The sequence below is a fragment of the Mixophyes fleayi genome, chromosome 12, assembly GCF_038048845.1.
Source record: "Mixophyes fleayi isolate aMixFle1 chromosome 12, aMixFle1.hap1, whole genome shotgun sequence".
NCBI classification, from domain to species: domain Eukaryota; kingdom Metazoa; phylum Chordata; class Amphibia; order Anura; family Limnodynastidae; genus Mixophyes; species Mixophyes fleayi.
This window is the reverse complement of record NC_134413.1, coordinates 68,774,238-68,797,057: the sequence shown is the minus strand read 5'-3', so window position 1 is coordinate 68,797,057 and position 22,820 is coordinate 68,774,238. Positions and strand designations below refer to the sequence as shown.

General features: G+C 42.0%; 1 protein-coding gene across 1 annotated transcript in view; it reads left to right on the top strand.

The window, feature by feature from the left end:
• The first annotated feature begins 11,712 nt into the window (after positions 1-11,712).
• Positions 11,713-22,820, top strand: part of ADAMTSL4 (ADAMTS like 4) — a 242,828-nt gene continuing 231,720 nt past the window's right edge. The window contains exon 1 of the mRNA XM_075192170.1: positions 11,713-11,767. The gene's annotated coding sequence lies outside the window, so the exon portion shown is untranslated. The remainder of the gene's footprint in view (positions 11,768-22,820) is intronic.

Genomic DNA, 22,820 nt, shown 5'->3' with positions numbered 1-22,820 from the left:
TTAGCAATGGCACTGAGCAATGTCACTGGAGACTGGAGAGTGACAAGAACACTGCTACCTCTGTTTCTGTGTGAGCAATGGCACTGAGCAATGTCACTGGAGACTGGAGAGTGACAAGAACACTGCTACCCCTGTTTCTGTGTGAGCAATGGTACTGAGCAATGTCACTGGAGAATGGAGAGTGACAAGAACACTGCTACATCTGTTTCTTTATGAGCAATGGCACTGAGCAATGTCACTGGAGACTGGAGAGTGACAATAACACTGTTACCCCTGTTTCTGTATGAGCAATGGCACTGAGCAATGTCACTGGAGACTGGAGAGTGACAAGAAAACTGCTACCCCTGTTTCTGTGTGAGCAATGGCACTGAGCAATGTCACTGGAGACTGGAGAGTGACAAGAAAACTGCTACCCCTGTTTCTGTGTGAGCAATGGCACTGAGCAATGTCACTGGAGACTGGAGAGTGACAAGAAAACTGCTACCCCTGTTTCTGTGTGAGCAATGGCACTGAGCAGTGTCACTGGAGAATGGAGAGTGACAAGAACACTGCTTCATCTGTTTCTTTATGAGCAATGGCACTGAACAATGTCACTGGAGACTGGAGAGTGACAAGAAAACTGCTACCCCTCCTGTTTCTGTGTGAGCAATGGTACTGAGCAATGTCACTGGAGACTGGAGAGTGACAAGAAAACTGCTACCCCTGTTTCTGTGTGAGCAATGGCACTGAGCAATGTCACTGGAGAATGGAGAGTGACAATAACACTGCTACATCTGTTTCTGTATGAGCAATGGCACTGAACAATGTCACTAGAGACTGGAGAGTGACAATAACACTGCTACCCCTGTTTCTGTGTGAGCAATGGCGCTGGATCTCCTGGGGAGGGAGGTACTTATGGAATCCAAAACCTGCGAAATCCGACAACACAATGATGACGTTTTGCCTTGATTGAGATCTGAGGACGCGCATAAGTACTGAGCTGGCTCGCGAGCCTACTTGGATCCCCTAAGTTCGGGTGGGCTCGGTTTTCAGAAAACCGCGTCCGAGCATCTCTAATTAAAATAGGTCTACAATGGTAACGTTTCTGTCCATTCACAAAGTTGAACATGCCTGCCGTTAAATACAGATTGTAATTGTTGGAAATATTATTAAGTGAATGGCACAGGTTACTTTTGTCGAGAAGTATCAGATTACTTTATGAGTTCAACAGCAAGGTTTACCTGAAGCATAGGGGCCTATTTAACAATTACCGTCTTTTGGCGCAATCATTTCCATTCCTCATCGCAATGATAAGGAATGCAAGGTCGTGACCGTTTATTGAAAGTGATCTGCTGAAACAGCAGTCACTATAAACGGTTGTCTCCTATCATCATCATCATCATTTATTTATATAGCGCCAACATATTCCGAAGCGCTCCTATCTTCTCTATGGTCACTATAGGTGACCACCTTTGCGATAGTGACCGGAGGGGAGAGCAGGTAAGATGCGGTGAGGGATCCGAAGATCCCTCTACCGCAATGCTCTCCCCTTAGGCGTCAATGGCTAACGCCATCTTCAGATGACGTTAGCCATCGGCCACAAGTTCTGAAAATGTTCGATTTTTCAAAACTTGTTAAGTCACGAACAATAGCAGTCCCCATAGTAACCTATCACTTACCATAACAGTGGAACCGAGATATCTGCTGCGATTCCCTAGTTATAAGTAAAGGTCTGTTTTGGGGAATTAGGAGATTGATAAATAGGCCCCATGAACTGTGTGATTCCTCTGGTTATTCCAGGGCCATCTTATCAACTTTATGGGCCCCCGGGCAAAGCAGTGCACTGGGGCCCCTACCTACACAACTACTCACAGGAATAAAAATGTAAATTATCGATAAAATTCCGTTTATATTTATTGTTACCTGCAAAAAAAAGTCAAGGTTTGAACACTTAAAAAATGTTGTACTACAGAGATTAATCCACATAATTGTTTTATTATAGACAAAATAATTATAAACTATGAATTATTTAATATTAATCAAATGTTCAACAAAAGAAAAATTATTATAAGCTAAGAATAATTTATTATTAAAGTTTTCAACACACTGTGCCCTCCATTATGCTCCTGTTTGTCCCCCTTCATCCTGCTTCTGATCTGCCCCTATTTCACACACTGCCATCCATTATTCTTCTATTTGTCCCCTTCATCTTTCGCCTCTGGTCCCCCCTCAATCTGCCCCTGTATCAGATACTGTGCCTGTGCCCTCCATTATTCTTCTACTTTTCCCCTTTAACTTTACCTTTACTTTCCCCTTTTTTTTTTTTACCTTTCTACCACCTTCTTCTCTTTTTTTTTCTTTTCTGTTTCCTTTCTTCCTCGCTTGTTTGTCCATCACGTCGTGGCTCCTCCATGCTGTGTTCCTCACTGAAAATGTTGGGTGTGATGACGTCATGCCCGACAGTCAGTGCGAACGCAGCACGGAGGAGGGGAACAGGGAGGGAACCATATCGCCACCGCGTGACCGCAAATAGGTACATTTCTTTCTTTTTTTGTATTACTTCAGAGCCCTGCCCAGGGGCCCCTTGCATGAGGGGCCCCTGGGCAGTTGCCCAGCGTGCCCAATGGGAAAGACAGCCCTGGGTTATTCCCCACGTGGGGTGTATCTACTTCGAGCTGCTCTGTACTGATTAGAAGCTGACGGGCCGCGTGACCTGTCATTTGTGTCGCAGCTCCGCTAGAAGTTCTCGGCGTGCTGATATGATTTTTTTTTTTTTTTACAATTTTTGGGGGATCGAAAACTGGAAGAAAAAAGATTCTAAATAAAATATCATTGACCTAAAACACAGGCATTCTGCAAGAGCGCGGGCTTTCCGCTGGCATGAAACAGTTAACTTAAATATTTGTAAAGTATTAGTAAGCGAATTGAAAACAAACAGCTGTAAATTAGGGGAATAAAAGCCCCAATTTGTCCTTGCATTATTCAGAACACATTCCTCTATCAGTATATCAGGCTACAACTCCCAGACAGTCCTACTGAGCTAAAATTCGATAATTCAACATCTGCCCGTCTGCTTTTAACATCCTCTTCACCTCTCTTTAAACCACCCACCTCTAAAGAAACTTGAATACAATAATATTTTCCAACCCTGTAATAGTTGATAACTGCTTTGAGTTTTGCAGACTAATTTGCTTTGATCTGTGGTATAGATGAGTCACTTTTAACACGAACACTTCTGGCGAGCTCGGCAGGAACAGAATGTGCTTATTCATTGTTTACTCACATTGGCTGTGACGTTCCCCTATTGATGTATTGACAATATCGCCTATATTCTTAAAAGAGGAAAATATAACAACAAAATTAAACTGCAAACATTTTATTAAGGAAAGTAGTATTCTGCTGAAAGAAAAGAAGAATGCACCGTATGTTAAGAAAATATGATTAAACACAATTCTTTTATTATCAGCATATTAGGCTATTTAAGTTTCGCAGCAGACATTGATTTTAATTCACTTTTTGTGCCTGAGCCCCAGGGAGACAATGGCAGATGCAAAATATATATTTCTTTTACTTTTTTACTTTTTGTTATTACATTTTGTTTGATTGTATTATTTTGGTATTTGCTTCTTTTTGTGCTGTTATTTTGAAAATATGTCAAATTGATTATACCGGGTTTTACTTTACTTTAATGTTTACTAACATTTTTCTTACTTTTTGACTTTTTGCTATTACATTTTGTTGATTGTATTATTTTGGTATTTGCTTCTTTTTGTGCTGTTATTTTGAAAATATGTCAAATTGATTTATACCGGTTTTTACTTTAATGTTTACTAACATTTTTTTACTAGTTTGCGGCCTATACAGAGTGTCCCTAAATTACAGCTACAGGCAATAAAACAAGTTCTGGTTTCCGCTGTCCGTGTGGGCTGTGCAGTACATGTACTGTATTTCATTTCTTGCAAACTTTCTTTGACTTGTATAAAGGGAGACACTTCTGACTTAGGCTCGGAGTCCAATGCAAAGATTTAAAATGTCAAGACTGTAAGATAAACAGCCCGAGGTTTAAACACATCCCCGTGCTATTTAGATTTAATATATACAGTTTACATATATACAATCTGCTAAATCCAAATTCACGGGATGCGTCTATGAGGTGAAGGAGTGTTAGGTTTAACTTGGGAAGCCTGTTCTCTGTCACTTATTCGGAATATATATACAAGTGTATATTGAGATACATTACAGCGAATGTTCTGTTCCCACACAACCTACATTTTCCATGTATTTTTCATCTAATCATTTTGTTGGCTTAGGAAAATCAAAGTTTTATCATCAAATGGCATGTTCCACATCCCTCTACCGTTCCCTTACAATATGTTTGTCTCAAAACGATGAGGTGGTCTCAATTTAAGTGTAAGTTGAATATTTTATATCAATGATACACAAAAGTTTACTCTTTTCCAAAATGTTATTTATGCCTTCTAAGTAAACACGATTTGCATTGCTAGACAGACTTTTCATCCACAGAGAGACTGTTGCACCATTGTTAAGACTCATCAGTGCAGGAAATTCTGATCAGGAAGCGCAAAGAGCTCCAAGTACAAGCAAGAAATCAAAAGAGTTAGGGATTTTATCAAGCACAAATGGGGAGGGGGGGGGGGAACAAATTACCCCCTAGACTTAGCCAGAGTGAAGAATTATGATATTTCAATGACTCTCTATATGTATTACCCAGTATTGCATTATTACTGTATGTTCCCATTTGTAAAGCGCTACGGAATCTGCTGGCGCTATATAAATAAATGTTGATGATGATGATATAAAACAATATGTGCAGAGAATAAGTGAACAGTATAAATGGGGTAATGTCACTCCCTTTATTTAATCCTAAAGGACACAAAGGGTATATTTACTAAACAGCGGATTTGAAAAAGTAGAGATGTTGCCTATAGCAACCAATCATATTCAAGCTATCATTTATTTAATGCGTTCTACAAAATGAAAGCTAGAATCTGATTGGTTGCTATAGGCAACATCTCCACTTCTTCACACCCGCAGTTTAGTAAATCTAGCCCAAAGTATTGAGTGTGATTTTCTAATAGGTTTCCCCTTGGGCGAGTTTAGGAAGCCTATTGCACCTCTAATATCACTATGCACTATTTCAAAAGCTTTAAACTTTAACCCTGCCAGGTTTGCAGATTGACATTTGAAAAATTGTCTTAAGATGTATGGTCCTCAAGGTTATTCTTGATGTTTCAAATGTACTCAAGAATTCTGATTTTAAAAGGTCTTTTCGTTTGGCCAATATACTTTAACCCACAGTCACACCCTGACATATAAACTACAAAGAGGTATCTGTACCAAAAATCTTACAGTCACATTTAGCAGGAGAAAAAAGACGGATGGTTAGGGAAGAGCAATAGACTGCTAACAGGTACAGAAAAAAATTAAACTGGCTACACTTTGCCGAACATCAGGATCCCCCGAATGTATAGACAGACATTGACCGATTGCATTTTTTAACCAGGAACGACAAAAATACAGATAACTTATTATTGTTCTCGCCCATTTTTGATGGTTGGTCACACAAGTGGTGATTCGATCCGATTGATCTGATTTTGCCAACTTGACTAATGAAACCGTCACACGTGTGGCCAACTTCTAGTTTTGCAAGCGTGCCGATGGTATTCTTGATTCTCCATTGGCTAGGTAGTGATAGCACAACCGGCTATAGTAAGCATGTCAGCGAGAGTCAATGACCAAGTAGTAACTGTGAAAGCCATAGAAAATATTTTATACCGCCCAGGCCCCTGTATGTTGAGACTAATTGGAAGAAGGCAAAAGATACACTCTGTAGTAGAGTGTATCTAACCAATAATTAGCTATAGCACCACTAATTCCGCAGCGCTGTACAGAGAACTCATTCACATCAGTCCCTGCCCCATTGGAGCTTACAATCTAAAGCCCCTAACATACACACACATAGACTGAGAGAGACTAAAGGCAATTTGATAACAGCCAATTAGCCTACCATTATGTTTTTTGGAGTGTGGGAGGAAACCGGAGCACCCAGAGGAAACCCACGCAAACACGAGGAGAACATACAAACTCCACACAGATAAGGCCATGGTCGGGAACCGAACTGATGACCCCAGTGCTGAGAGGCAGAAGTGCTAACCACTAAGCCACTGTGGATCATTAAGACTTTTTAAGAACCAAGGAAGAGGTCCTTATATTGGAAGCTATAGGTATCAGCAATATATTTAGATGATGTGGCTGCCTGGATCCTGTGTTTATTCCAGCTCTGGGCTTGATTATACAATGTGTATGGAAACATCCTGAGATATATATTATTCTTTGCCACAAATCAGACAAGACTGAAAGACCTAGATATAGAACAGATTGTTGCACTCAGCTGTGTAGCCAGACATAAACGTTTTGTAAGACAAGAAAACACTACAAACAGTTCAACAGAAATCCGACCAAGTATTCTTTACACACTGACTAATAAACAGTCATCGTTGACTAATATGCTTGATCAATAGTGTTTTTACTGATAAATCTAAACACCGGATTGTATCAGATTACTCATTCTTCCTGACGTACAAAGGGGACGTAGACACAGACACGGGGGTTGTGGAACTAATTGTTTAACTGCTTGAGGAGGACATTAATCTTAAAGACGTAGATGAAAAATATCTGCTTGGTTAAAACGTTATACCCGTGACCAAACTAAAGCTGCCCACAAGTGGGTATTTCTGGTTGTCGGACCTGATCACCAAACAACTAGATTTGTGCCCAATTTAGGTGGTCAAGTTAGACATTTCGGGACATTGAGTTGTCTGGTCAACTGGCCAGATAATGTTGCACTCATTAAGGCTGGGCGCACACTACAGGGTTTTCACCCGATTATCGGGCCAATCAAACGATAAACTACTGCTTGGCCCGATATATCTGTAGTGTGTACGCTCCAACGATGAACGTTTATCGTTCCAAAGCACATCGTATCGCTTTATTCATTTTTTAAACTGGACTAAAATTTTGATCAATGATGGAACAAGGTCGTTCCAATTCTGCAGTGTGTATGCACTCAGCATCGGCAGTGTCCATAGATCTCTATAGTGTGCAGAGCAGGCGAGGGCTGGCAAATTTTTGCTCAGGGGGGCAAGACTCAAATCAGCAGCCTATTAGGAACATTTTAATAAAAAAAAATAGAGGTGGCCCAGTGACCCAGCCCAAGGTAGGCCACTATAGGGCCGACCGGGTGGAAAATTTCCCCCTGACCCCCAGCCCCTGGTGCAGAGTCACTATTCTTTCAGCTTTATTCTTTCACATAGGGCTTTATTTTGCTAACATACCAAATAAATATTCTTTCAACTTATGTGCTATATATATATATATATATATATATATATATATATATATATATAAAAAAAATTCAATTTTCCACTATTCTTCCCAAAGCTTATTTATTTTTTTTTAGAAAATTATTACAACCACAGAAACTTACCTCAAAATTTAAAGAGCTAGTTCTACCGAGACTACCAACTTTTTATGAGGTCTGACACAGTTATAGGCTCTAAAAACAAAGGCAGACATTTTAGTTTCAGAAGTGTTTCCCCCATTGAAGGTATGCAGCAACTGATTTGCATCTATTGTGCACAAATATTTAGTGTGGGGGTAATATCACAAAACTTGGGGTGCTGGTGCCGTTTTTATAGGTGTTTAATGCTCATGCCAAATGCATAAGCAGAAAGAGTGATATCATGGTGGGGGCGGGAAAAGGAAGTGGCATACATTGGTTCACACTGAGCCATATGAAACGGGTCTTGGCCCAGAGCTGGAAATGGAGGCTGTCGGCAACGGCCTGGTGCCAGCACCAGTGGACAAAGCTCAACTTCCTTTGTCTGTTCATGGCTTCACGAGGAGCACAGGAAACGATATCAGAGAAGGAGCAGAAGTTTTATTCCTTCGGTGTGCTTTCTACATTCAAAGCAAAGTAAATGAAAGCGTCGTTGGGACAGCCATTTTGTGGGGTGGAACCAATGGTTAGCTTGTCATGAGTCACAAAGTGCCTCATGAATGGAGAACTCCCTCACGTATACTGGTTCAGCTCACAATACGGCTGTGGTAACCTCGAGCAGGCTATTGGTACATTTCAAAGAGGAATATATACAGCCCCCCTTAAAACTTTTTAACTAATATTGATTAGGACTAATAGATAAGGAGATCCTGGGATGTCATCCATTTTTGCGTAAGAATTTAAAGGGAGTCTCCAGGGGCCCCAAGAAAAATCTGATATGGCAGTTTCTTGGGTATATACAGCCTTGGGGGGGGGGGGGGGGCAATTCCGTGCTGACCACCTCCCCTGAGGCTGCACGTGTACCTACAGGAAAGTCAGTTTGATCACATGACATTTTTGCAACTTGTGATATTCTAGCCATTATGTCTCTATCTTTACCACTTAGGGCTAGATTTACTAAACTGCGGGTTTGAAAAAGTGGAGATGTTGCCTATAGCAACCAATCACATTCTAGCTGTTATTTATTTAGTACATTCTACAAAATGAAAGCTAGAATCTGATTGGTTGCTATAGGCAACATCTCCACTTTTTCAAACCCGCAGTTTAGTAAATATACCCTTCCCTTAATGTCATTTTATCACAATTTGCTTTTCACCAACACATATTAAAAGACACCTTGCACATGGAGCGTTCTGCACTCGCCCTTATTAAATTTCCATATAAATGGTTACTTTTTAAAAAAAAAAAAATATATATTTCTATCGCCAGTCAGACCAGAATACATTATATCAAGGAAGGATCTTATTACACAACAGATGGAAACACCCTTTTGGGGGTGAATACCGTCCTTGTTGCAGAGGACACGTGGGACAGTGCGTTCCCCGCATACATCACTTTAAACTTTTACCCTTAAATACACCCTTGTTTACAGAGAAATACTTTCAAATCATAACACTATCATATCGTAGACCAAGCAAGATGTATGTGATGTTAATAGCGGAGTATGTAGTTAATTTGTTGCAGGATTCAGTCTGTGTTTTCTCAAACATAAATGGTGCGTAGAACTCTCTCTTTTATAATGAGTCCCCTGATTATTATAGCATTATAGCATCCAAAATGAGCTGTTTCAGCATCTAATTGACATTTGCTGGGTCATCGTGCTTGTTTGCCAAGTAACAATTATGCAGCAAAAGACTGGATCGAGAAACAACATTTCTGGTCTGGATTTCTAGATGTAGGGACGGTTTTTAATTACTGAAAAACCCTGGCTGCTATTTGCTCTCAGAGCAGCTTGCCATCACGGCTGAAATTAGCACAACAGCCAGACCCTTCACTGTTAGATGTGACCTGGGAACTTAAATTAGGAATCTCCCAACATTCCTCAATGGAAACCAAGACCAAAATGTCCATGTCCCCAAATTACACCCTCAAATCCTCCAATCAAGTCCTTAATTTGGTGTGATCACACTCATATGAATAGTCCATGTCCCTTTTATAAAAATATACACCCAATTGGGGGGGCGTGGTTTGAGAGTGCTACACAACCTGCAAACCCTCAAAAATGGTTTTGGGACGAGTTAATTTTTTTGCTTTTTAAAGTTTTACAGAGCTTGTATCAGAGAAATACTGTACATACTGCAGATTTTCTAGCTTAACTTGCATTTGGGGTATTATTTTTATTATTATTTTATATCATTATTATTACTATTATTATTATTATTATTATTATAAATCTTTATTTATAGGGTGCCACATGAGGTCCACAACACCGTACAGACAGCAAACAACAAGACAGTACATGGTACAAGAGTACAGTACAGTAAACAAATAACACTACAACTCAGCTACTGGGGTGCAAAGGGTATATTCAGCGCAGGCTGAACCTGTACCTATTAGTGTGGGTGCAACTAACAGGTTTAGAGCCACCGAAAGAGGTGCGAAGACAGTGGAGGAGAGGAGTCAGTAGGCAGAGAGCCAGGGCCGGACTGGTCATCTGGCACTTCTGGCAAATGCCAGAAGGGCCGATGGCCAGATGGGCCGGTTACTAGCTGGCCGGCCCCATTGCTCAGCACACAGACTGTCATGCCAGAATTCGGCATGACAGTCTGTGTGCTGAGCGGTGGGGTCGGCACTACACTTACTTCCTGGTGTAGCCGCGCCTCCCCTCCTCCCCTCTCTTCTATGAATGGCTCTGGAGATGTCACATGGGACGAGCACCATGTGTTAGGAGAGACTACACAGCGCGCCGCGGAGGGCACAAGGTAAGAGGGGGGGGGGTTAGTTTGTGTGACAGGAGATCTATATGTGTGACAGGGGATCTATATAAGTGACAGGGGAGCTATTTGTGTGATAGGGGATCTATATGTGTGACAGGGGATCTATATGTGTGACAGGGGATCTATATAAGTGACAGGGGAGCTATTTGTGTGACAGGGGATCTATATGTGTGACAGGGGAGCTATTTGTGTGACAGGGGATCTATATGTGTGACAGGGGAGCTATTTGTGTGACAGGGGATCTATATAAGTGACAGGGGATCTATATAAGTGACAGGGGAGCTATATGTGTTACAGGGGATCTATATGTGTGACAGGGGATCTATATAAGTGACAGGGGATCTATATGTGTGACAGGGGAGCTATTTGTGTGACAGGGGATCTATATAAGTGACAGAGGAGCTATATGTGTTACAGGGGATCTATATGTGTGACAGGGGATCTATATAAGTGACAGGGGAGCTATTTGTGTGACAGGGGATCTATATGTGTGACAGGGGAGCTATTTGTGTGACAGGGGATCTATATAAGTGACAGGGGAGCTATATGTGTTACAGGGGATCTATATGTGTGACAGGGGATCTATATAAGTGACAGGGGATCTATATGTGTGACAGGGGAGCTATTTGTGTGACAGGGGATCTATATAAGTGACAGGGGAGCTATATGTGTTACAGGGGATCTATATGTGTGACAGGGGATCTATATGAGTGACAGGGGATCTATATAAGTGACAGGGGAGCTATATGAGTGACAGGGGATCTATTTGTGTGACAGGATCTATATGTGTGACAGGTGAGCTATTTGTGTGACAGGGGATCTATATGAGTGACAAGGGATCTATATGTGTGACAGGGGAGCTATTTGTGTGACAGGGGAGCTATTTGTGTGACAATGTGTGTGTGTGTGACAGGGTATGATTATAGTGTGTATGTGTGTAACAATATAACTATAGTATGTGTGTGTGGGCCGGCGTATGACCATAATGTGTGTGTGTGTGAGGGCCGGTGTATGACAATAATGTGTGTATGGGTAGCTCTTAATATAATATGGGAGGTAAGCTGTTAATCTAATAGGGAATTGCAGGTGGGGGCTAATTATTGGGTGCTATTCAATTTGTGGGGTGATGGTGGGGGCAATTTAATAGTGGGGCCTATCAATTTCAGATGGGGTGATTGCATTTTTAATTTAATGCTGGGGTGCTTTGGAGAGAGGGAAATAGTTTTATTTATTAAATGGGAATACTATTTAATGTCAGGGCTAGTTGGAGGGAAATAGATGTATTTATCAAATGTGAATACTAGTATTTTAATGTTGTGGCTGCAGTGAGGCCTAATTTTAAAACATGGATGCTATATTGATTTAAAACCAGGGCTAAATTTCAACTGCTCATTTTTTTCTCCAAATAGGGCATCCAACATTCCAGGATCCAGACAAGCAGCAACTGATCTAAAGACACCAGCAGCCACAAGTGGTGACCATGACAAGACAGGTAGGAGAGACCAGGACAGTCTGCCAACTGTTCTGAATTTGGTGGGTGACTGTCCCACTTAGTCAGGATTTGGTCTGACTACAAGGACAGTTGGGAGATATGTCCTGCTTCACACTGTACTGCTTGTTAAGGCAGAACTGAGTGCCCCTTTCAGTAGTGCACACAGTATTGCCTTTGTATTTGTCAAAAATGTGTCTAATAGCCAAATTACATCATAGGAGCCCCCCTGACTTAAGGGCCCGGGCCCCCCGAGCCTTAATCCAGTTGGTCAGCAGGGGGATCTGTGCTCCGTCCCGGACAGGGCACAGCCTGCAGAGCAAGCCGTGGAGCTCTAAGTCTCACGAGATTTATTAATCTCATGAGACTAAGAGCTTCCCTGCTCACTCTACAGGAATGTCAGCAGCATCAGAAGCATAGATAAGTACAGTGGGCTGGGGGTGTCATAATGTATCTGGGAGGGTGGCGTAATGTGGATGGGGAGGGTCTGATAAATGTAATGTTTTATTATAATGTATGTATCAACGCACCATTTTGACCACGCCCCCAACATAATGAAGCTACGCCTTTGGCGGCACCGCCACTGCACTGCGGCACACTTTTTTTTTTCCAGCTTATCAACAGAGGTGGGCCTGTGTGCTTTAAATGCCAGGGCTGATTTTTAGTCCCAGTCCGGCCCTGCAGAGAGCCCAAGGAGGAGGTGCGAAGTGTAGCTGGTGAGCAAAAGTTATAGGTAATGAGAACTGAAGGGAAGAGGGCCCTGGTCCCTAGAGCGTACAATCTAAAGAGAAAGGGGCAGGCAAACCATTGACACATGGGGGTGAGCCAATGTAAGCAGATATGAGGGCAAGAAGCAAGAGTGAGAGAGATGGAAGAGGAAAGAGGCTGAGTTATAATACATGGTGACATGGTTAAGTGGAGGACTGCTAGACTTTTATAAACAGGTGGGTTTTCATCATAATCATCATCATTTATTTATATAGCGCCAGCAATTTCTGTAGCGCTTTACAATTGGGAACAAACATTAATAAAACAATACTGGGTAATACATACAGACAGAGAGGTAAGAGAACCCTACTCACAAGCTTACAATCTATAGGACAATGGGAGTTTAAAACACAAGGGCATGTGCTACATCATATTGCACACTGGACCAGCTACAATGCAAAGGTAAAAGTACTGAGTGGGCTGTGTGTGTACCAATGTAGGTCAGAGGATTGTTGACTTGTGTTAGCTGTGTAGAGGGTGGCAATATGGGAGACTAAGAGGGTGGTTGAGGAATATCATAAGCTTGTCTGAAGAGGTGGGTTTTCAGAGAATGCTTGAAGGTTTGGAGAGTAGAGGAAAGTCTTACTGTGCGAGGGAGGGAATTCCACAAAGTGGGTGCAGCCCGAAAAAAGTCCTGTAACCGAGAATGGGAGGATGTGATGAGAGTGGAAGAGAGATGCAGAACTTGTGCAGAACGGAGGTGTCGAGTAGGGAGATATTTTGAGACAAGTGAAGAAATGTATGTCGGTGCAATTTTGTTAATGACCTTGTATGTTAGTAGAAGAATTTTATATTGGATTCGTTGAAATACAGGCAACCAATGTAAAGACTAACAGAGTGGCTCAGCAGAGAAAGAACGACCGTTTCAAGCTATACAAGCTAGGATAGCAGACAACAGTTTAAGAAAAGATGAATATTCACCTATAACTGGTAATAACCATGCTACTTTTTCATTAAATGGAATATAGCTTCCTGAAAAATTCCTGAAACAGGATTTATGAATACTAGCTGACAGAAAGCTTTGGAGAGCATGCATCAGCAAGACATACTAGTTACATGCCGAAGGCAAATTAATTTTCAAACCAGTTATGAATTAACAACTTATTTATACACATGACAGATGCTCTATAATGCCATCAATTGGGGTTAATATTCCAGGCAGTGTTCAGTAATTATTTAATTAGTAAAGCCCGGGATTCTTCCTGATTTGGACAATCATGACAAGTATTGTTAGAAGAAGCATTACGTTATAGGGAATGCTCTCCCACCAGAAGATGCAAACATTTTCACCCCACATATGCAGACATCTTGGACTGCAAATCCATTCAATCCTCCATATAAAACAAGTGCAAAAATAAGCGTGACACATTCCTGTAGCCGTGTAGTTTTACACTGTCTATAGGGCCATAATAATGTATTTGTTAATGTCAATGAGTTTGTGCTCTCAAGATGTCAACATTCTAATGTTTGTCCAGTCTGACTGTTCAAAGTAAATATGACACCCCTGTTGATTTGTGGGCTGCACTAACTGTCAATTAAATCAGTCGTTAAATTGACAAAGATGACATTCCTTGTGTTTACTCAGGTGTGTAACACATTGCAAGTGTTTATAAGTACTAAATAATGAAGATACATCCATTAGGCAACTTCATATTAGGGATTTGAGCTGACTCAGCACCTTTTGGATTCCATGGGCCATATTTACTTAGCATAACCATGCACCGTTAACCATTGAGCAAGGTGGCTCAGTGGTTAGCACTTCTGCCTCAGAGCCCTGGAGAATGAGTTTGATTCCTAAACTGGGTCTTATCTGTGTGGCATCTTCAGTGAGGATCTGTAGAGGCAAACGTATAAATGTCAAATCAAAATCCAATCTCCCACTCCTTTAGTATCACCCCTTTAATTATTTTACATTTCTCTATTTTTTTAGTTTAGCCTCACTTATGGCTTACACTAGTCACGATAGTGGAAGGATACGGGCATTGTCTGGATAATGAGGTGCACCATTGCAATTACGCCATCATTCGGTGCAAATATATATTTTTCGGCAAGCACCTCTATCTTGCTCAGTAAACTTTGTGTCTTGGCGGAAATTTAAGCGCACATGCGATAATACAGACAAGAGCCGGGTCCAAAGCTGGTTTCGCATTTTTCAGTGGCTGTTTCAGTGACAAATAAAAGCAAAAATATATTCAAACCATAAATAAAAAGTAGTTTATACACCCACAAAGTGACTGTCAAAGTAGGGCCCAATCTCTATTACTAAAAGAACTCAGAAGTCTTTCCCTTGAGAATGTTTGAAACAATGGGACTCTAACCCAGGGCTGGAGAGGGATTAACTAGTATCTCTGACAAACAAACCACATACATCTGTGCATGTACCCGGGGTCTCAACAAAACTTTGCCCCAGTCACAGAGTGCTCCAATAATCATTGGGCATCTTGCAGTTGTATAGTAATAAAAATAGGTGAAATATATGTTACGGAAAAAAATCATCTCTATGCGGATGATACACAAATTTATCTATCCTCTCCTGATCTTTCACCATCTGTGTTGTCTCGCGTTACTGACTGTCTTTCTGCCATTTCATCTTGGATGTCTTCTCGCCAACTCAAACTCAATCTTTCAAAAACTGAATTAATAATATTCCCACCCAAAAACAGAAGCTTCCTGCCTGACATTTCTATTTCTGTCGATAACATGACCATAAATCCCACCCCGCAAGCTCATTGCCTAGGTGTAATCCTTGATTTACAACTGTCGTTTATTCCCCACATCAACTCTATATCTAAATCATGTTACATACACCTAAAGAACATTTCCAGAATACGCACATATCTGACACAAGACACCACAAAACCATTAATTCATGCACTCATCATCTCCCGCATCGACTATTGCAATTCCCTCCTTACTGGTCTTCCCAAAGTCAGACTTGAACCCCTACAATCTATTTTGCACGCTGCGGCTAGACTGATTTTCCTTACAAACCATTATTCCTCTGCTGAGCCACTCTGTCAGTCTCTACATTGGCTGCCTGTATTTCAACGAATCCAATATAAAATTCTTCTACTAACATACAAGGCCATCAACAAAATTGCACCGACATACATTTCCTCACTTGTCTCAAAATATCTCCCTACTCGACACCTCCGTTCTGCACAAGATCTACGACTCTCCTCCACTCATCACATCCTCCCATTCTCGGTTACAGGATTTTTTCCGGGCTGCACCTACTTTGTGGAATTCCCTCCCACCCCCAGTAAGACTTTCCTGTAGTCTTCAAACCTTCAAGCGTTCACTGAAAACCCACCTCTTCAGACAAGGTTATGATATTCCTCAACCATCATCTTAATTTCCCTAGATTACCCTATTACCATCCTCTACACTGCTAACGCAAGACAACAACCTTCTACCCAACATTGCAACACACACAGCCCACTCAGTACTTTTACCTTTTCAGTCTGGCTGGTCCATTGTGCAATATGATGTAGCACATGCCCTTGTGTTTCTAACTCCCATTGTCCTATAGATTGTAAGTTTTATAGCAGGGTTCTCTTACCTCTCTGTCTGTATGTATTACCCAGTATTGTCTTATTAATGTTTGTTCCCAATTGTAAAGCGCTACGGAATTTGCTGGCGCTATATAAATAAATGTTGATGATGAAAGTACAGGTATGTGATCTATCATCTAGAAACCTGCAACAACAACCAGAAAGGAAAAAAAAAAGTGATTGCTGCTGCCAGGTGATTTTGTCCTACAAGTAGATGGGGGTATATTTACTAAACGCATGTTTGAAATAGTTGTGATGTTGCCCGTAGCAACCATTCAGATTCTAGCTGTCATTTTGTAGAATGCACTAAATAAGTGATAACTAGACTTTGATTGGTTGATATAGGCAACATCCTCACTTTTTCAAACCTGCAGTTTAGTAAATATACCCATGATGTCTACGTGTTTCTTCGTAGTGTGATCATGTTTCACTCTATACGTTCCCGCTTGTCACTCACCGGACTGTGAGTGCTACTTCTCGTGTGTTTAGGAACCATGTCCGTCCACCATCCTGAGGGTCTGCGCATGTGCAGCCCTTTTAAACCTTCAGTACCTGTTCCTTTTAGTTAATTGGCTGATCAGGCAACACTCCCTATTTAAAGCACCTGTGGTCAATACCTCGTGGCCTGCTCTTGGAGTCTCATTCCCCATGAGCCTCTGAAGGTGTTCCTGTGTTTCCTCGTGTGTTCAGCCCAGCTGATTCCTGTGGTTTCCAGACCACTTCAACTCTCCTGTGGTTTCCAGACCACTTCAACTCTCCTGTGTTTCATCGTGACTGTATTAGCTGATTCCTATCCGCTGCCTCCGTGCACTACAGTTATCTACTCACTTCAACTCTCCTGTGTTTCATCGTGACTGTATTAGCTGATTCCTATCCGCTGCCTCCGTGCACTACAGTTATCTACTCACTTCAACTCTCCCGTGTTTCATCGAGACTGCTCCAGCTGATTCCTATCCGCTGCCTCCGTGCTCAACAGTTCCTGCTCACCTCAACTCTCCCGTGTTTCCTCGTGACTGCACCTGCTGATTCCTATCCGCTACCTCCGTGTACCTGCAGTATCCTGATTGCCGCTACCCTTCAGTTCTACTAGTGTCTGCAGCCAGCTGATCCGCTCTCCGTGCTTCTACAGCGTTCCTGCCTGTGTCTACTTGCTTGTCTGCATTGGGTCAACGCTCCGCTGCTGTCTTCTCTGCCATACCACTTCTACTCTCCAGTGATCTCCAGGTGTCCAGTTCTATATACTACTGCTTCCTGAGTATTGTTCCATCGTTGCTGGTCTACCTACATGTGCGCTGCCCCTACTTGGATACCGCTTCTACTCTTCAGTGATCTCCAGGTGACCAGTCCTATATACTACTGCTTCCTGAGTATTGTTCCATCGTTGCTGGTCTACCATCCTGTGCGCTGCACCTACTTGGATACCGCTTCCATTTCGCTGGGACTCTGCACCCTGCCGGCCTCCTGCAGCTCAGGTATCCCTGCACTCCTTTCTGACAGCCTGCTCTTCTGAACCACGGTATGCATACTTATCATTGACTGTGCTCGTGTATTGCATACCTTGCTGGACTGAGTTGTTCTTCTCTGAAGTTGCCTATCCACTGAGACTTTTGCCATCATTTGACTGTGTTACCTTGTAGTCTGGATAGTTCCTGTGACTTTGTATATTAGTGCAGTGCTGCTCTGTTATTTCTACTTTGTGCATATCTTCGTGGGATCAAGTTCAGTGTGCCCGTGTATACTTTGCCTTACAGTTGTCTCCCCGTGCTCCTCCTCACATATATATTTCAGTGGTACAACTTGCTAGAGGCAGACCACTGATTCCTGTTCCAGTATCCTTCCATATAGCAGTGGTACAACTTGCTAACGCAGACCACTGACTTCTCGGATACCTCCACCTGGATTCCGTTCCCTCACCTAGACAGCGGTACAACTTGCTAAACGCAGACCGCTGACTTTCATCACCTCCTCGTTGCTTCTGGACATTCCTACTCACTATAGCAGTGGTACAACTTGCTACCGCAGACCACTGACTACCCTCACGTTTCCTTTGTCCATTCAGTTCCTCGTGTACTACTACATATATATTACCAGTGCTGCTAGTCATAGACTTTCACGAGCATTCTCTACCATCTGCTGTCTCCTGTTCCGTGATCACCCCGCTACCAGAGTACCATATTACCATCTATACTGCTCTGGTAAGTCCATCACCTGGTGATCCCTGGGTAAAGACTCCTAGTGCCCGTGACACCGCTGACCTGGTCTTTTTCAGATAGACGGCGTGTTCTCCAGCTGCAATATGCTTCCAGCAAGAGTATGGGCACCAATGATGGATGTGTGGAAGATGTTCGGGACTTACCTGTTAGCCTGAACAATGGACCCCAGGTAAGTAAACTTTAGGAATGGTGGTTTGCTTAACATATTTCACCCAAAACTGAAAGTTTGGAAAGACAATATTTTGAGGTGTGGTGTAATCCAGAAAATTCCAAGTCCTGTGGTTGAACTGCAGCGTCCCTTTGCAGGGCTTAGCTGAGCAATAGCCGGCCCATAGCAAAATTTGGTGGAGGGCCCAGCAATGGAGCATTATACCCCTGACCAAATCCCAAACACTTTGGAGAACTGATATCACACTTGTATAGAATTATAAATCTAGTAGGTGACATCAGTAGTGGATCTCAGTAAGTGTAAGCCTTGCACGAAGTCACCTTATGCAAAAACTATTAAATATTTGTATACAGCGCTTTTAGGTTAAACAAGTAACATGAATTCATTGGTACCACAAGTTAAAAAAAACCCAATAAAAACCCATAAATCAGTGCAGTCATGCCCCCTATAACCTGGTACCTACAAATACCACACCAGACATGGACAAGACACTGGAACGTACATGGGGACCAAAATTGTGCACACAGAAAAATCATATATCAGCCATATGCTACGTTGGACGCATTTCGAGTGTCATATAATACAGCAGATATAACCTTCCTTCCTGTCTACGCATAAAAGTAACACAATATTTTTTAGATAAACACACACAAAAAATCCTATAATATATACAAGCTTAATGAAGAACCCAGCAGCTTCACAGGTGAAATAGAAATCAACCAATCATGAACGGTTTCTGCGATGCAAACGTGCTTCCACTCAACTCTGCATCAGACCCACAATGTGTCGTTTTCTCGTTGTAAAAATCTTTCTATGCTAAATCATAGAACAGGAACTCTTTTACAAAGTTACATCATAGTTTAGGACGGAACAGATTGAACACGTCTAATTTGCTTTTTTGTAAACTACATTTGAAGCCAGAAGGTGACTGGCAGAAATTCAGGCTAATTATTCCTCTTTTGTCCAGAAAATCTCATGATGGATTATCATCAGGCAGTAATTTTTTCTCAATCGCCAAAGTGTCGGCTGTTGCGGTACCACTTGTTTTGGCAGTCGGCGGCTGTTATCGTAGATCTGATGATGTGTGAAACTCGTCTCTACATATCCATCCCTCATGAACACAAAGGAAACATCTTTATAAGGCTTATTTAATAAATGTGGCCTTACCAAAAGCAATCAACTCTTACTAACGGGAATAATAGTGATATTATCTGTGATAAGATTACAGCAGATACTTTGCTAATGAAAAAACTGGCTTCCATGGAAATTTGTAGGGCGAAGTTTACTTGGTATAGTTTGCCACATTTTCAATTGTTATGCTTGTGGATGTATGAAATCTCTTACACAAGCCTCAATGACAAGTCCACCTTACAAACTATGAGCGATCTTTGAAAACTTAAAACAGGAACCTTTAGGGGCATAGTCAATGAGCAGCGGAGTGCCTCCAGGACAATCGCGAAGGCACTCCGCGGTGATGTAACATCCTGGATCTCCCTTCGCCCCCCCCCCCCTAGTGAGGTGCGAGGAGAAATACGTGATGTTGAGTTACTGTAGTAGTTCTTCCTCCAAACCGATGCCTCCGGTGTCGTGTCCTGTATCTGAGTCGGAAGTTACTTCCAAGGGAACGAAAATACGCTACCGTAGAGAAGGAATTTCTTGCCATGAAATGGGACACAGAAGCTCTGCACTATTATCTTTTAGGCAGAGAATTCTCATTAATAACAGATCATGCCCCGTAGCGGCGGATGCAGAACAACCGGTAGGTAAATACTAAGATAACCCTCTGGTTCTTGGCACTGCAACCTTTTTGCACTAAAACACAGACCGATGATTTTGCACAAAAATGCAGATGCATTGTCCTCGCGATGTCTGCCCCAACCTACTTGGTGACGCTAGGGGAAGGGATATGTGACAAAGGAAGTGATTTGAAACCAGGTCTCTAAGAGAGGAATTAGGTGTTCAGCTGACTTTACACTCTTATACAGTAGTGCATCTATTTCAAAGAAAAAAGGTGGAAGACATATGTGTGGCAATATAATAGTATAGATTGTGATTTAAGTTACATATTTTAAAGTGCTTTAGAAGTCTCTTTTTCCACAGCTAACTGCAAGCTCACAGGGTGTGTCTGCGGTGAAATTAATCAAGCAGAACACCTGCAGAGAACGCCTTTTGAAAGGCAAGGTGGGAGTATCAAGTGCCCATCAAGCTAGGGCTGTGGGAGGAGTGTAAAGTATTTAAACCTGTTTTTTTTTTTATTGTTCAGTGTGACCGATGCCGAATAAGTTGGCCAGTGTCTAGAGAGCTGGCCTCTGTTAATTTAGCATTGGGGTCATAAGAAAGTGTGTGAAACTTTATGTTATAAAATACTTTGCCATTCTGGCAAATAAAGCAAAGTAAAAAGCAAGAAGTTGTTTGTGTGTGCATCAACAGAAGGGTGCCCGTGCTACATAACATACAAAACCATCAACAAAACTGCACCAACATACATCGCCTCACTTGTCTCAAAAATCCCTCAACTTGACACCTCCGTTCTGCTTCTCCTATACACACTTATTACATGCTCCCATTCCCAGTTACAGGACTTTTTTTCAGGCTTCACCCACTTGGTGGAATTCCCTCCCTCGCACAATAAGACTTACTACTAATCTTCAAACCTTCAAGCGTTCTTTGAAAACTCACCTCTTCAGGGACGCTTATAATATTCCTCAACCACCCTCTTAACCTCCCTAGGTTACCCTATTACCACCCTCTACACAGTTCACATAAGACAACAACCATTTCGCCAACATTGCCGTGTGACTGGATCATATAGCCCTCTAAGCACTTTTTACCTTTGCATTCTGGCTGGACCAGTATGCAATATACAACACTTACCCTCATTGTACCCTAAATTGTAAAGCTTGTGGGCAGGGCCCTCTCATCTCCTGTCTGTCTGTATTACCCAGCATTCTTTTATTACTGTGTTTTGGTCCCAATTGTAAAGCGGTACGGACTATGCTGGCGCTATATAAATAAATGATGATGATAATGATGAAGGATAACAGTATTAAATAAAATAAGTACTCACTCAAATTATTAATGAGAATGCAAACCTCTCTAGCTTTAATTAATGGTAATTCTAACAGATCTGTGTGTCCGTTTACAACATCAGTGGCTAAAGGTAATTATCTAGATGTTTAGTTAGCTAAGAAAGTGAGTGTTTAAATTACTCCTTTGCCTACTGCATTCAGGACTAAACGGACAGACACTTTCTTAAGGCATATTTTGACAACACCAGATCCTAATAATACGAATGGCCCTAATCTATTGCTGGTCCATTTGAGAGTTTTCTAGCGCCCTTTCCTTCTTTTGAAGTATTCAGTGAAACCTCTTAGAATCACAAATAAAAACAACTACTATACAAACCTAGCGCACATTGTGCATTGCCCATACTAGGTTCTATTTGGCTCCTTAGTGTACGGTTTTCTTGCGGTTTTCTGGAGGTTTGGACCTGTCTGACGCCTTCTTTTGCCTATTGTCTGCCTGCCCTGACTTTGTCTTTGGTCTATTCTCCTGGATAGTGATTTGGTGCGTCCTTACTCAACAACTGTAACAAACTTCCCTGTGTTTCGTAAAAGAGAGGAAACGCATATCAAGCTCACCTGAACCATCTACCTGTATGTACAGCACGGTGGCTCAGTGGTTAGCACTTCTGCCTTACAGCACTGGGGTCATGAGTTCAATTACCAACCATGGCCTTATCTGTGAGCAGTTTGTATGTTCTCCCCGTGTTTGCGTGGGTTTCCTCCTGGTGCTCCGGTTTCCTCCCACACTCCAAAAACATACTGATAGGTTAATTGGCTGCTAACAAATTGACCCTAGTCTGTGTGTTAGGGAATTTAAACTGTAAGCTCCAATGGGGCAGGGACTGATGTGAGTGAGTTCTCTGTACAGGACTGCGGAATTAGTGGCGCATTATAAATAAATGATGATGATATGTAGGTCCTGTCCACTGGCATTTCTGACTCATGGATAAGTCCTGCGGTAACCACAACTCATGTTTATGGTCCCTAGTAGGATAGGGTGCATATACCCTATGGGTTTATTTTGCACAGTTGTACAAAAGAAAGTCTGCAAAGTTTTACTCCGACACATTTAGTAGTTTTTCGTAAATAAGATAAAAATGGACATGTGCCACAAAGTAATTTGCTAGGTGAATACTGCAGAGCCACACAGCACTGCGATAATTACATAAAGCTTTTGTTTAGATCTGAGAGCACCTCTATGGCCTAAATTCTCCTTTTGACCGAATTCCTCCCATCCCTTACTCCAGAGGAGGGGGGGGGGGAGCCACTCTCCGCGTTCTCCCTCTG